This window comes from Chiloscyllium punctatum, chromosome 43, assembly GCF_047496795.1.
Source record: "Chiloscyllium punctatum isolate Juve2018m chromosome 43, sChiPun1.3, whole genome shotgun sequence".
Lineage (NCBI taxonomy): Eukaryota > Metazoa > Chordata > Chondrichthyes > Orectolobiformes > Hemiscylliidae > Chiloscyllium > Chiloscyllium punctatum.
Window position 1 is genome coordinate 23,685,118 of NC_092781.1, and position 18,071 is coordinate 23,703,188.

Consider the following 18,071-nt stretch of genomic DNA (forward strand, 5'->3'; position numbering starts at 1 on the left):
TGTCATACATTCAATGAACCAAACAGCACACATCATTCCATGAAACCAACTGCACGTGTTCAGCCAAGGAATGGAGCTTCTCTCGTTCATTCCATGCGTTAGGCTCAACTCACTTATTGAAAGAATGAGTCCATTCATTCATTGAAACAACCTGCAGACATTCATTCAATATAAATTAAATGTTATGCCTTGATGCAACGAATCAAAGAAAATTCAGACATTTCATATATCAAACTGCACTCACTCATTCAATGACGCAAAAACTGCCCGTGTTCATTCATTGACTAGAGCTTCTCTTAGAAAAGTCAAGATTACGACTTTTACGCATATATTCAATGCATTGCTGAAGCTAATTGCACTCCTTCATTCAATGAAACGAACTGCACTCATTCATTCCATGAAACGAACTTAAATTGTTCAGTAAATCAATGGAGATTATCTCATTCATTCCGTGCCTCAAGTTTGTCTCATTCATTCAGAGAATCAAACTGCATTCATTCATTGAAGCAAACTACAAACATTCATTCAATTAACCAAATGTTATGCATTGTTTCAATAAACCAAACTAAACTCAGGCATTTAATGAATCAAACTGCATTCATTCATTCAACGAAACAAACTGCCAGTGTTCATACAACGAGGACAGGTTTACTCATTTATTCAATATTACGAGCTTAACGCAATCTGTCTATTAAAATTTGCTTTGTCATTCATTCAATGAAACAAACAACACACATCATTCCATGAATCTAACTGCACATATTCCATGCCTCAAACTGGCCTCATTCATTCCGAGAGTAAATCTAAATTCATTCATTCATGGAAATAAATTACTGTCATTCATTGAATAAATCAAATGTTATAAAAGGATTGAGTGAATCAAACAAACCTCATCAACTGCACTCATTCATTCAATGATACCATCTTTCTGTGTTGATTCATTGAGTAGAGCTTCGCTCATAAAATTCTACATCACAACTTGCACGCATTCGTTCAATTCATTGCTGAAGCTAACTGCACTCCTGCATTCAATGAAAGGAACTGCACTCATTCATTCCATGAAACGAACTGAATTTGTTCAGTCAATGAGTGGAGCTTATCTCATTCATTCCATGCCTCAAGTTTGTCTCATTCATTCAGAGAATCGAACTGCATTCATTCATTGAAGCAAACTACAAACATTCATTCAATAAAACCAGTTATGCATTGATTCAATGAACCAAACTAAACTCAGGCATTTAATAAAGCAAACTGCATTCATTCCTTCAAAGAAACAAACTGTCAGTGTTCATACAATATGGACAGGTTTACTCATTCATTCAATATTACGAGCTTAACGCAATCTCGGTATTAAACACTACGTTGTCATTTATTCAATCAAACAAACAGCACATATCATTCCATGTCTCTAACTGTACATTAACCATGCCTCAAACTTAACTCATTCATTCAGAGAGTCAAACTAAATTCATTCATTCACGGAAACAAATTACTGTCATTCATTCAATAAGACAAATGTTATACGTGGATTGAATGAATCAAACAAAACTGAGACATTTAATATGTCGACTGCACTCATTCATTCAATGATACTAACTTTCCGTGTTCATTCATTGAGTAGAGCTTCGCTCATAAAATTCTGCATCACAACTTGCACGCATTCATTCAATTCATTGCTGAAGCAAATTGCACTCCTCATTCAATGAAACAAACTGCACTCATCATTCCATGAAACTTACTCAATATCTTCAGTCAATGAGTGGAGCTTATCTCATTGAGTCCATGCCCAAGTTTGTCTAATTAATTCAGAGAATCAAACTGCATTCGTTTAATCATTGAAGCAAACTATAAACATTCATTCAATATAACAAATGTTATGCATTGAATCCTTGGATCAAACTAAACTCAGACATTTAATGAATCAAACAACTTCAATCAATTCAACGAAACAAACTGCCAGTGTTCATTCAACGCGCAGAGTTTTACTCATTCATTCAACATTACGAGCAAAACGCAATCAATCAATTAAACACTGCTTTGTCATTCATTCAATGTAACCAACAGCACACATCATTCCATGAAACTAACTGTACTTATCCCATGCCTCAGGCTTACCTTATTAATTCAGAGAATCAAACTGAATTCATTCATTCATGGAAACAAATTACTGTCCTTCATTCAATAAATCATATGTTATGCATTGAGCCAATGAATCAAACGAAACTCAGACATTTCATCTTACAAACTGCCCTCATTCATTCAATCAAGGAAACTGCCTGTGTTCATTTCATATGCAGAGCTTCTTTCATTTAATGAAACAAAATGCACTCATTCATTCAATGAACGTGATAATTCCTTGAGTAGACCTTCTCTCATTCATTTCATACCTCATTCATACTGAGAATTAAATTGCATTCATTCATTAAAACAAACTAGAGTTCTTCAGTCCATAAACGAAAATGAATCCATCAATCCAACTAATCTCAGATATTGTTTGAAACAACCTACCTGTAATAATTCAATGAGTAGAGATTCTCTCATTCATTCAATGTGTCAAGTTTAAATGATTCATTCAGATAATCGAACCACAGTCATTCAATCATTGAATCAATCTTCAGTCATATTATCAATGAATCAATTGCATTCATTCAATGAAAATACTAAACTCAGACATTTAATGATTCAAACTGTACTCATTCAATCATTGAAACAAACCGGACTTGTTCATTTAATGAGTAGAGATTCTCTCATTCAACTTAACGTATTGGCTCTATTAAACACTGTGTTGTCATACATTCAATGAACCAAACAGCACACATCATTCCATGAAACCAACTGCACGTGTTCAGCCAAGGAATGGAGCTTCTCTCGTTCATTCCATGCGTTAGGCTCAACTCACTTATTGAAAGAATGAGTCCATTCATTCATTGAAACAAACTGCAGACATTCATTCAATATAAATTAAATGTTATGCCTTGATGCAACGAATCAAAGAAAATTCAGACATTTCATATATCAAACTGCACTCACTCATTCAATGACGCAAAAACTGCCCGTGTTCATTCATTGACTAGAGCTTCTCTTAGAAAAGTCAAGATTACGACTTTTACGCATATATTCAATGCATTGCTGAAGCTAATTGCACTCCTTCATTCAATGAAACGAACTGCACTCATTCATTCCATGAAACGAACTTAAATTGTTCAGTAAATCAATGGAGCTTATCTCATTCATTCCATGCCTCAAGTTTGTCTCATTCATTCAGAGAATCAACCTGCATTCATTCATTGAAGCAAACTACAAACAGTTATTCAATAAAACCAGTTATGCATTGATTCAATGAACCAAACTAAACTCAGGCATTTAATAAAGCAAACTGCATTCATTCCTTCAAAGAAACTAACTGTCAGTGTTCATACAATATGGACAGGTTTACTCATTCATTCAATATTACGAGCTTAACGCAATCTCTGTATTAAACACTACGTTGTCATTTATTCAATCAAACAAACAGCACATATCATTCCATGTCTCTAACTGTACATATTCCATGCCTCAAACTTAACTCATTCATTCAGAGAGTCAAACTAAATTCATTCATTCACGGAAACAAATTACTGTCATTCATTCAATAAGACAAATGTTATACGTGGATTGAATGAATCAAACAAAACTGAGACATTTAATATGTCGACTGCACTCATTCATTCAATGATACTAACTTTCCGTGTTCATTCATTGAGTAGAGCTTCGCTCATAAAATTCTGCATCACAACTTGTACGCATTCATTCAATTCATTGCTGAAGCAAATTGCACTCCTCATTCAATGAAACAAACTGCACTCATCATTCCATGAAACTTACTCAATATCTTCAGTCAATGAGTGGAGCTTATCTCATTGAGTCCATGCCCAAGTTTGTCTAATTAATTCAGAGAATCAAACTGCATTCGTTTAATCATTGAAGCAAACTATAAACATTCATTCAATATAACAAATGTTATGCATTGAATCCTTGGATCCAACTAAACTCAGACATTTAATGAATCAAACAACTTCAATCAATTCAACGAAACAAACTGCCAGTGTTCATTCAACGCGCAGAGTTTTACTCATTCATTCAATATTACGAGCAAAACGCAATCAATCAATTAAACACTGCTTTGTCATTCATTCAATGTAACCAACAGCACACATCATTCCATGAAACTAACTGTACTTATCCCATGCCTCAAGCTTACCTTATTAATTCAGAGAATCAAACTGAATTCATTCATTCATGGAAACAAATTACTGTCCTTCATTCAATAAATCAAATGTTATGCATTGAGCCAATGAATCAAACAAAACTCAGACATTTCATCTTACAAACTGCCCTCATTCATTCAATCAAGGAAACTGCCTGTGTTCATTTCATATGCAGAGCTTCTTTCATTTAATGAAACGAAATGCACTCATTCATTCAATGAACGTGATAATTCCTTGAGTAGACCTTCTCTCATTCATTTCATACCTCATTCATACTGAGAATTAAATTGCATTCATTCATTAAAACAAACTAGAGTTCTTCAGTCCATAAACGAAATTGAATCAATCAATCCAACTAATCTCAGATATTGTTTGAAACAACCTACCTGTAATAATTCAATGAGTAGAGATTCTCTCATTCATTCAATGTCTCAAGTTTAAATGATTCATTCAGATAATCGAACCACAGTCATTCAATCATTGAATCAATCTTCAGTCATATTATCAATGCATTAATATTCATTCAATGAAAATACTAAACTCAGACATTTAATGATTCAAACTGTACTCATTCAATCATTGAAACAAACCGGACTTGTTCATTTAATGAGTAGAGATTCTCTCATTCAACTTAACGTATTGACTCTATTAAACACTGTGTTGTCATACATTCAATGAACCAAACAGCACACATCATTCCATGAAACCAACTGCACGTGTTCAGCCAAGGAATGGAGCTTCTCTCGTTCATTCCATGCGTTAGGCTCAACTCACTTATTGAAAGAATGAGTCCATTCATTCATTGAAACAACCTGCAGACATTCATTCAATATAAATTAAATGTTATGCCTTGATGCAACGAATCAAAGAAAATTCAGACATTTCGTATATCAAACTGCACTCACTCATTCAATGACGCGAAAACTGCCCGTGTTCATTCATTGACTAGAGCTTCTCTTAGAAAAGTCAAGATTACGACTTTTACGCATATATTCAATGCATTGCTGAAGCTAACTGCACTCCTTCATTCAATGAAACGAACTGCACTCATTCATTCCATGAAACGAACTTAAATTGTTCAGTAAATCAATGGAGATTATCTCATTCATTCCGTGCCTCAAGTTTGTCTCATTCATTCAGAGAATCAAACTGCATTCATTCATTGAAGCAAACTACAAACATTCATTCAATTAACCAAATGTTATGCATTGTTTCAATAAACCAAACTAAACTCAGGCATTTAATGAATCAAACTGCATTCATTCATTCAACGAAACAAACTGCCAGTGTTCATACAACGAGGACAGGTTTACTCATTTATTCAATATTACGAGCTTAACGCAATCTGTCTATTAAAATTTGCTTTGTCATTCATTCAATGAAACAAACAACACACATCATTCCATGAATCTAACTGCACATATTCCATGCCTCAAACTGGCCTCATTCATTCCGAGAGTAAATCTAAATTCATTCATTCATGGAAATAAATTACTGTCATTCATTGAATAAATCAAATGTTATAAAAGGATTGAGTGAATCAAACAAACCTCATCAACTGCACTCATTCATTCAATGATACCATCTTTCTGTGTTGATTCATTGAGTAGAGCTTCGCTCATAAAATTCTACATCACAACTTGCACGCATTCGTTCAATTCATTGCTGAAGCTAACTGCACTCCTGCATTCAATGAAAGGAACTGCACTCATTCATTCCATGAAACGAACTGAATTTGTTCAGTCAATGAGTGGAGCTTATCTCATTCATTCCATGCCTCAAGTTTGTCTCATTCATTCAGAGAATCGAACTGCATTCATTCATTGAAGCAAACTACGAACATTCATTCAATAAAACCAGTTATGCATTGATTCAATGAACCAAACTAAACTCAGGCATTTAATAAAGCAAACTGCATTCATTCCTTCAAAGAAACAAACTGTCAGTGTTCATACAATATGGACAGGTTTACTCATTCATTCAATATTACGAGCTTAACGCAATCTCGGTATTAAACACTACGTTGTCATTTATTCAATCAAACAAACAGCACATATCATTCCATGTCTCTAACTGTACATATTCCATGCCTCAAACTTAACTCATTCATTCAGAGAGTCAAACTAAATTCATTCATTCACGGAAACAAATTACTGTCATTCATTCAATAAGACAAATGTTATACGTGGATTGAATGAATCAAACAAAACTGAGAAATTTAATATGTCGACTGCACTCATTCATTCAATGATACTAACTTTCCGTGTTCATTCATTGAGTAGAGCTTCGCTCATAAAATTCTGCATCACAACTTGTACGCATTCATTCAATTCATTGCTGAAGCAAATTGCACTCCTCATTCAATGAAACAAACTGCACTCATCATTCCATGAAACTTACTCAATATCTTCAGTCAATGAGTGGAGCTTATCTCATTGAGTCCATGCCCAAGTTTGTCTAATTAATTCAGAGAATCAAACTGCATTCGTTTAATCATTGAAGCAAACTATAAACATTCATTCAATATAACAAATGTTATGCATTGAATCCTTGGATCCAACTAAACTCAGACATTTAATGAATCAAACAACTTCAATCAATTCAACGAAACAAACTGCCAGTGTTCATTCAACGCGCAGAGTTTTACTCATTCATTCAATATTACGAGCAAAACGCAATCAATCAATTAAACACTGCTTTGTCATTCATTCAATGTAACCAACAGCACACATCATTCCATGAAACTAACTGTACTTATCCCATGCCTCAAGCTTACCTTATTAATTCAGAGAATCAAACTGAATTCATTCATTCATGGAAACAAATTACTGTCCTTCATTCAATAAATCAAATGTTATGCATTGAGCCAATGAATCAAACAAAACTCAGACATTTCATCTTACAAACTGCCCTCATTCATTCAATCAAGGAAACTGCCTGTGTTCATTTCATATGCAGAGCTTCTTTCATTTAATGAAACGAAATGCACTCATTCATTCAATGAACGTGATAATTCCTTGAGTAGACCTTCTCTCATTCATTTCATACCTCATTCATACTGAGAATTAAATTGCATTCATTCATTAAAACAAACTAGAGTTCTTCAGTCCATAAACGAAATTGAATCAATCAATCCAACTAATCTCAGATATTGTTTGAAACAACCTACCTGTAATAATTCAATGAGTAGAGATTCTCTCATTCATTCAATGTCTCAAGTTTAAATGATTCATTCAGATAATCGAACCACAGTCATTCAATCATTGAATCAATCTTCAGTCATATTATCAATGCATTAATATTCATTCAATGAAAATACTAAACTCAGACATTTAATGATTCAAACTGTACTCATTCAATCATTGAAACAAACCGGACTTGTTCATTTAATGAGTAGAGATTCTCTCATTCAACTTAACGTATTGACTCTATTAAACACTGTGTTGTCATACATTCAATGAACCAAACAGCACACATCATTCCATGAAACCAACTGCACGTGTTCAGCCAAGGAATGGAGCTTCTCTCGTTCATTCCATGCGTTAGGCTCAACTCACTTATTGAAAGAATGAGTCCATTCATTCATTGAAACAACCTGCAGACATTCATTCAATATAAATTAAATGTTATGCCTTGATGCAACGAATCAAAGAAAATTCAGACATTTCGTATATCAAACTGCACTCACTCATTCAATGACGCAAAAACTGCCCGTGTTCATTCATTGACTAGAGCTTCTCTTAGAAAAGTCAAGATTACGACTTTTACGCATATATTCAATGCATTGCTGAAGCTAACTGCACGCCTTCATTCAATGAAACGAACTGCACTCATTCATTCCATGAAACGAACTTAAATTGTTCAGTAAATCAATGGAGATTATCTCATTCATTCCGTGCCTCAAGTTTGTCTCATTCATTCAGAGAATCAAACTGCATTCATTCATTGAAGCAAACTACAAACATTCATTCAATTAACCAAATGTTATGCATTGTTTCAATAAACCAAACTAAACTCAGGCATTTAATGAATCAAACTGCATTCATTCATTCAACGAAACAAACTGCCAGTGTTCATACAACGAGGACAGGTTTACTCATTTATTCAATATTACGAGCTTAACGCAATCTGTCTATTAAAATTTGCTTTGTCATTCATTCAATGAAACAAACAACACACATCATTCCATGAATCTAACTGCACATATTCCATGCCTCAAACTGGCCTCATTCATTCCGAGAGTAAATCTAAATTCATTCATTCATGGAAATAAATTACTGTCATTCATTGAATAAATCAAATGTTATAAAAGGATTGAGTGAATCAAACAAACCTCATCAACTGCACTCATTCATTCAATGATACCATCTTTCTGTGTTGATTCATTGAGTAGAGCTTCGCTCATAAAATTCTACATCACAACTTGCACGCATTCGTTCAATTCATTGCTGAAGCTAACTGCACTCCTGCATTCAATGAAAGGAACTGCACTCATTCATTCCATGAAACGAACTGAATTTGTTCAGTCAATGAGTGGAGCTTATCTCATTCATTCCATGCCTCAAGTTTGTCTCATTCATTCAGAGAATCGAACTGCATTCATTCATTGAAGCAAACTACAAACATTCATTCAATAAAACCAGTTATGCATTGATTCAATGAACCAAACTAAACTCAGGCATTTAATAAAGCAAACTGCATTCATTCCTTCAAAGAAACAAACTGTCAGTGTTCATACAATATGGACAGGTTTACTCATTCATTCAATATTACGAGCTTAACGCAATCTCGGTATTAAACACTACGTTGTCATTTATTCAATCAAACAAACAGCACATATCATTCCATGTCTCTAACTGTACATATTCCATGCCTCAAACTTAACTCATTCATTCAGAGAGTCAAACTAAATTCATTCATTCACGGAAACAAATTACTGTCATTCATTCAATAAGACAAATGTTATACGTGGATTGAATGAATCAAACAAAACTGAGACATTTAATATGTCGACTGCACTCATTCATTCAATGATACTAACTTTCCGTGTTCATTCATTGAGTAGAGCTTCGCTCATAAAATTCTGCATCACAACTTGCACGCATTCATTCAATTCATTGCTGAAGCAAATTGCACTCCTCATTCAATGAAACAAACTGCACTCATCATTCCATGAAACTTACTCAATATCTTCAGTCAATGAGTGGAGCTTATCTCATTGAGTCCATGCCCAAGTTTGTCTAATTAATTCAGAGAATCAAACTGCATTCGTTTAATCATTGAAGCAAACTATAAACATTCATTCAATATAACAAATGTTATGCATTGAATCCTTGGATCAAACTAAACTCAGACATTTAATGAATCAAACAACTTCAATCAATTCAACGAAACAAACTGCCAGTGTTCATTCAACGCGCAGAGTTTTACTCATTCATTCAACATTACGAGCAAAACGCAATCAATCAATTAAACACTGCTTTGTCATTCATTCAATGTAACCAACAGCACACATCATTCCATGAAACTAACTGTACTTATCCCATGCCTCAAGCTTACCTTATTAATTCAGAGAATCAAAATGAATTCATTCATTCATGGAAACAAATTACTGTCCTTCATTCAATAAATCAAATGTTATGCATTGAGCCAATGAATCAAACGAAACTCAGACATTTCATCTTACAAACTGCCCTCATTCATTCAATCAAGGAAACTGCGTGTGTTCATTTCATATGCAGAGCTTCTTTCATTTAATGAAACAAAATGCACTCATTCATTCAATGAACGTGATAATTCCTTGAGTAGACCTTCTCTCATTCATTTCATACCTCATTCATACTGAGAATTAAATTGCATTCATTCATTAAAACAAACTAGAGTTCTTCAGTCCATAAACGAAAATGAATCCATCAATCCAACTAATCTCAGATATTGTTTGAAACAACCTACCTGTAATAATTCAATGAGTAGAGATTCTCTCATTCATTCAATGTCTCAAGTTTAAATGATTCATTCAGATAATCGAACCACAGTCATTCAATCATTGAATCAATCTTCAGTCATATTATCAATGAATCAATTGCATTCATTCAATGAAAATACTAAACTCAGACATTTAATGATTCAAACTGTACTCATTCAATCATTGAAACAAACCGGACTTGTTCATTTAATGAGTAGAGATTCTCTCATTCAACTTAACGTATTGGCTCTATTAAACACTGTGTTGTCATACATTCAATGAACCAAACAGCACACATCATTCCATGAAACCAACTGCACGTGTTCAGCCAAGGAATGGAGCTTCTCTCGTTCATTCCATGCGTTAGGCTCAACTCACTTATTGAAAGAATGAGTCCATTCATTCATTGAAACAAACTGCAGACATTCATTCAATATAAATTAAATGTTATGCCTTGATGCAACGAATCAAAGAAAATTCAGACATTTCATATATCAAACTGCAGTCACTCATTCAATGACGCAAAAACTGCCCGTGTTCATTCATTGACTAGAGCTTCTCTTAGAAAAGTCAAGATTACGACTTTTACGCATATATTCAATGCATTGCTGAAGCTAATTGCACTCCTTCATTCAATGAAACGAACTGCACTCATTCATTCCATGAAACGAACTTAAATTGTTCAGTAAATCAATGGAGCTTATCTCATTCATTCCATGCCTCAAGTTTGTCTCATTCATTCAGAGAATCAACCTGCATTCATTCATTGAAGCAAACTACAAACATTTATTCAATAAAACCAGTTATGCATTGATTCAATGAACCAAACTAAACTCAGGCATTTAATAAAGCAAACTGCATTCATTCCTTCAAAGAAACTAACTGTCAGTGTTCATACAATATGGACAGGTTTACTCATTCATTCAATATTACGAGCTTAACGCAATCTCTGTATTAAACACTACGTTGTCATTTATTCAATCAAACAAACAGCACATATCATTCCATGTCTCTAACTGTACATATTCCATGCCTCAAACTTAACTCATTCATTCAGAGAGTCAAACTAAATTCATTCATTCACGGAAACAAATTACTGTCATTCATTCAATAAGACAAATGTTATACGTGGATTGAATGAATCAAACAAAACTGAGACATTTAATATGTCGACTGCACTCATTCATTCAATGATACTAACTTTCCGTGTTCATTCATTGAGTAGAGCTTCGCTCATAAAATTCTGCATCACAACTTGTACGCATTCATTCAATTCATTGCTGAAGCAAATTGCACTCCTCATTCAATGAAACAAACTGCACTCATCATTCCATGAAACTTACTCAATATCTTCAGTCAATGAGTGGAGCTTATCTCATTGAGTCCATGCCCAAGTTTGTCTAATTAATTCAGAGAATCAAACTGCATTCGTTTAATCATTGAAGCAAACTATAAACATTCATTCAATATAACAAATGTTATGCATTGAATCCTTGGATCCAACTAAACTCAGACATTTAATGAATCAAACAACTTCAATCAATTCAACGAAACAAACTGCCAGTGTTCATTCAACGCGCAGAGTTTTACTCATTCATTCAATATTACGAGCAAAACGCAATCAATCAATTAAACACTGCTTTGTCATTCATTCAATGTAACCAACAGCACACATCATTCCATGAAACTAACTGTACTTATCCCATGCCTCAAGCTTACCTTATTAATTCAGAGAATCAAACTGAATTCATTCATTCATGGAAACAAATTACTGTCCTTCATTCAATAAATCAAATGTTATGCATTGAGCCAATGAATCAAACAAAACTCAGACATTTCATCTTACAAACTGCCCTCATTCATTCAATCAAGGAAACTGCCTGTGTTCATTTCATATGCAGAGCTTCTTTCATTTAATGAAACGAAATGCACTCATTCATTCAATGAACGTGATAATTCCTTGAGTAGACCTTCTCTCATTCATTTCATACCTCATTCATACTGAGAATTAAATTGCATTCATTCATTAAAACAAACTAGAGTTCTTCAGTCCATAAACGAAATTGAATCAATCAATCCAACTAATCTCAGATATTGTTTGAAACAACCTACCTGTAATAATTCAATGAGTAGAGATTCTCTCATTCATTCAATGTCTCAAGTTTAAATGATTCATTCAGATAATCGAACCACAGTCATTCAATCATTGAATCAATCTTCAGTCATATTATCAATGCATTAATATTCATTCAATGAAAATACTAAACTCAGACATTTAATGATTCAAACTGTACTCATTCAATCATTGAAACAAACCGGACTTGTTCATTTAATGAGTAGAGATTCTCTCATTCAACTTAACGTATTGACTCTATTAAACACTGTGTTGTCATACATTCAATGAACCAAACAGCACACATCATTCCATGAAACCAACTGCACGTGTTCAGCCAAGGAATGGAGCTTCTCTCGTTCATTCCATGCGTTAGGCTCAACTCACTTATTGAAAGAATGAGTCCATTCATTCATTGAAACAACCTGCAGACATTCATTCAATATAAATTAAATGTTATGCCTTGATGCAACGAATCAAAGAAAATTCAGACATTTCGTATATCAAACTGCACTCACTCATTCAATGACGCGAAAACTGCCCGTGTTCATTCATTGACTAGAGCTTCTCTTAGAAAAGTCAAGATTACGACTTTTACGCATATATTCAATGCATTGCTGAAGCTAACTGCACTCCTTCATTCAATGAAACGAACTGCACTCATTCATTCCATGAAACGAACTTAAATTGTTCAGTAAATCAATGGAGATTATCTCATTCATTCCGTGCCTCAAGTTTGTCTCATTCATTCAGAGAATCAAACTGCATTCATTCATTGAAGCAAACTACAAACATTCATTCAATTAACCAAATGTTATGCATTGTTTCAATAAACCAAACTAAACTCAGGCATTTAATGAATCAAACTGCATTCATTCATTCAACGAAACAAACTGCCAGTGTTCATACAACGAGGACAGGTTTACTCATTTATTCAATATTACGAGCTTAACGCAATCTGTCTATTAAAATTTGCTTTGTCATTCATTCAATGAAACAAACAACACACATCATTCCATGAATCTAACTGCACATATTCCATGCCTCAAACTGGCCTCATTCATTCCGAGAGTAAATCTAAATTCATTCATTCATGGAAATAAATTACTGTCATTCATTGAATAAATCAAATGTTATAAAAGGATTGAGTGAATCAAACAAACCTCATCAACTGCACTCATTCATTCAATGATACCATCTTTCTGTGTTGATTCATTGAGTAGAGCTTCGCTCATAAAATTCTACATCACAACTTGCACGCATTCGTTCAATTCATTGCTGAAGCTAACTGCACTCCTGCATTCAATGAAAGGAACTGCACTCATTCATTCCATGAAACGAACTGAATTTGTTCAGTCAATGAGTGGAGCTTATCTCATTCATTCCATGCCTCAAGTTTGTCTCATTCATTCAGAGAATCGAACTGCATTCATTCATTGAAGCAAACTACGAACATTCATTCAATAAAACCAGTTATGCATTGATTCAATGAACCAAACTAAACTCAGGCATTTAATAAAGCAAACTGCATTCATTCCTTCAAAGAAACAAACTGTCAGTGTTCATACAATATGGACAGGTTTACTCATTCATTCAATATTACGAGCTTAACGCAATCTCGGTATTAAACACTACGTTGTCATTTATTCAATCAAACAAACAGCACATATCATTCCATGTCTCTAACTGTACATATTCCATGCCTCAAACTTAACTCATTCATTCAGAGAGTCAAACTAAATTCATTCATTCACGGAAACAAATTACTGTCATTCATTCAATAAGACAAATGTTATACGTGGATTGAATGAATCAAACAAAACTGAGACATTTAATATGTCGACTGCACTCATTCATTCAATGATACTAACTTTCCGTGTTCATTCATTGAGTAGAGCTTCGCTCATAAAATTCTGCATCACAACTTGCACGCATTCATTCAATTCATTGCTGAAGCAAATTGCACTCCTCATTCAATGAAACAAACTGCACTCATCATTCCATGAAACTTACTCAATATCTTCAGTCAATGAGTGGAGCTTATCTCATTGAGTCCATGCCCAAGTTTGTCTAATTAATTCAGAGAATCAAACTGCATTCGTTTAATCATTGAAGCAAACTATAAACATTCATTCAATATAACAAATGTTATGCATTGAATCCTTGGATCCAACTAAACTCAGACATTTAATGAATCAAACAACTTCAATCAATTCAACGAAACAAACTGCCAGTGTTCATTCAACGCGCAGAGTTTTACTCATTCATTCAATATTACGAGCAAAACGCAATCAATCAATTAAACACTGCTTTGTCATTCATTCAATGTAACCAACAGCACACATCATTCCATGAAACTAACTGTACTTATCCCATGCCTCAAGCTTACCTTATTAATTCAGAGAATCAAACTGAATTCATTCATTCATGGAAACAAATTACTGTCCTTCATTCAATAAATCAAATGTTATGCATTGAGCCAATGAATCAAACAAAACTCAGACATTTCATCTTACAAACTGCCCTCATTCATTCAATCAAGGAAACTGCCTGTGTTCATTTCATATGCAGAGCTTCTTTCATTTAATGAAACGAAATGCACTCATTCATTCAATGAACGTGATAATTCCTTGAGTAGACCTTCTCTCATTCATTTCATACCTCATTCATACTGAGAATTAAATTGCATTCATTCATTAAAACAAACTAGAGTTCTTCAGTCCATAAACGAAATTGAATCAATCAATCCAACTAATCTCAGATATTGTTTGAAACAACCTACCTGTAATAATTCAATGAGTAGAGATTCTCTCATTCATTCAATGTCTCAAGTTTAAATGATTCATTCAGATAATCGAACCACAGTCATTCAATCATTGAATCAATCTTCAGTCATATTATCAATGCATTAATATTCATTCAATGAAAATACTAAACTCAGACATTTAATGATTCAAACTGTACTCATTCAATCATTGAAACAAACCGGACTTGTTCATTTAATGAGTAGAGATTCTCTCATTCAACTTAACGTATTGACTCTATTAAACACTGTGTTGTCATACATTCAATGAACCAAACAGCACACATCATTCCATGAAACCAACTGCACGTGTTCAGCCAAGGAATGGAGCTTCTCTCGTTCATTCCATGCGTTAGGCTCAACTCACTTATTGAAAGAATGAGTCCATTCATTCATTGAAACAACCTGCAGACATTCATTCAATATAAATTAAATGTTATGCCTTGATGCAACGAATCAAAGAAAATTCAGACATTTCGTATATCAAACTGCACTCACTCATTCAATGACGCAAAAACTGCCCGTGTTCATTCATTGACTAGAGCTTCTCTTAGAAAAGTCAAGATTACGACTTTTACGCATATATTCAATGCATTGCTGAAGCTAACTGCACGCCTTCATTCAATGAAACGAACTGCACTCATTCATTCCATGAAACGAACTTAAATTGTTCAGTAAATCAATGGAGATTATCTCATTCATTCCGTGCCTCAAGTTTGTCTCATTCATTCAGAGAATCAAACTGCATTCATTCATTGAAGCAAACTACAAACATTCATTCAATTAACCAAATGTTATGCATTGTTTCAATAAACCAAACTAAACTCAGGCATTTAATGAATCATACTGCATTCATTCATTCAACGAAACAAACTGCCAGTGTTCATACAACGAGGACAGGTTTACTCATTTATTCAATATTACGAGCTTAACGCAATCTGTCTATTAAAATTTGCTTTGTCATTCATTCAATGAAACAAACAACACACATCATTCCATGAATCTAACTGCACATATTCCATGCCTCAAACTGGCCTCATTCATTCCGAGAGTAAATCTAAATTCATTCATTCATGGAAATAAATTACTGTCATTCATTGAATAAATCAAATGTTATAAAAGGATTGAGTGAATCAAACAAACCTCATCAACTGCACTCATTCATTCAATGATACCATCTTTCTGTGTTGATTCATTGAGTAGAGCTTCGCTCATAAAATTCTACATCACAACTTGCACGCATTCGTTCAATTCATTGCTGAAGCTAACTGCACTCCTGCATTCAATGAAAGGAACTGCACTCATTCATTCCATGAAACGAACTGAATTTGTTCAGTCAATGAGTGGAGCTTATCTCATTCATTCCATGCCTCAAGTTTGTCTCATTCATTCAGAGAATCGAACTGCATTCATTCATTGAAGCAAACTACAAACATTCATTCAATAAAACCAGTTATGCATTGATTCAATGAACCAAACTAAACTCAGGCATTTAATAAAGCAAACTGCATTCATTCCTTCAAAGAAACAAACTGTCAGTGTTCATACAATATGGACAGGTTTACTCATTCATTCAATATTACGAGCTTAACGCAATCTCGGTATTAAACACTACGTTGTCATTTATTCAATCAAACAAACAGCACATATCATTCCATGTCTCTAACTGTACATTAACCATGCCTCAAACTTAACTCATTCATTCAGAGAGTCAAACTAAATTCATTCATTCACGGAAACAAATTACTGTCATTCATTCAATAAGACAAATGTTATACGTGGATTGAATGAATCAAACAAAACTGAGACATTTAATATGTCGACTGCACTCATTCATTCAATGATACTAACTTTCCGTGTTCATTCATTGAGTAGAGCTTCGCTCATAAAATTCTGCATCACAACTTGCACGCATTCATTCAATTCATTGCTGAAGCAAATTGCACTCCTCATTCAATGAAACAAACTGCACTCATCATTCCATGAAACTTACTCAATATCTTCAGTCAATGAGTGGAGCTTATCTCATTGAGTCCATGCCCAAGTTTGTCTAATTAATTCAGAGAATCAAACTGCATTCGTTTAATCATTGAAGCAAACTATAAACATTCATTCAATATAACAAATGTTATGCATTGAATCCTTGGATCCAACTAAACTCAGACATTTAATGAATCAAACAACTTCAATCAATTCAACGAAACAAACTGCCAGTGTTCATTCAACGCGCAGAGTTTTACTCATTCATTCAATATTACGAGCAAAACGCAATCAATCAATTAAACACTGCTTTGTCATTCATTCAATGTAACCAACAGCACACATCATTCCATGAAACTAACTGTACTTATCCCATGCCTCAAGCTTACCTTATTAATTCAGAGAATCAAACTGAATTCATTCATTCATGGAAACAAATTACTGTCCTTCATTCAATAAATCAAATGTTATGCATTGAGCCAATGAATCAAACAAAACTCAGACATTTCATCTTACAAACTGCCCTCATTCATTCAATCAAGGAAACTGCCTGTGTTCATTTCATATGCAGAGCTTCTTTCATTTAATGAAACGAAATGCACTCATTCATTCAATGAACGTGATAATTCCTTGAGTAGACCTTCTCTCATTCATTTCATACCTCATTCATACTGAGAATTAAATTGCATTCATTCATTAAAACAAACTAGAGTTCTTCAGTCCATAAACGAAATTGAATCAATCAATCCAACTAATCTCAGATATTGTTTGAAACAACCTACCTGTAATAATTCAATGAGTAGAGATTCTCTCATTCATTCAATGTCTCAAGTTTAAATGATTCATTCAGATAATCGAACCACAGTCATTCAATCATTGAATCAATCTTCAGTCATATTATCAATGCATTAATATTCATTCAATGAAAATACTAAACTCAGACATTTAATGATTCAAACTGTA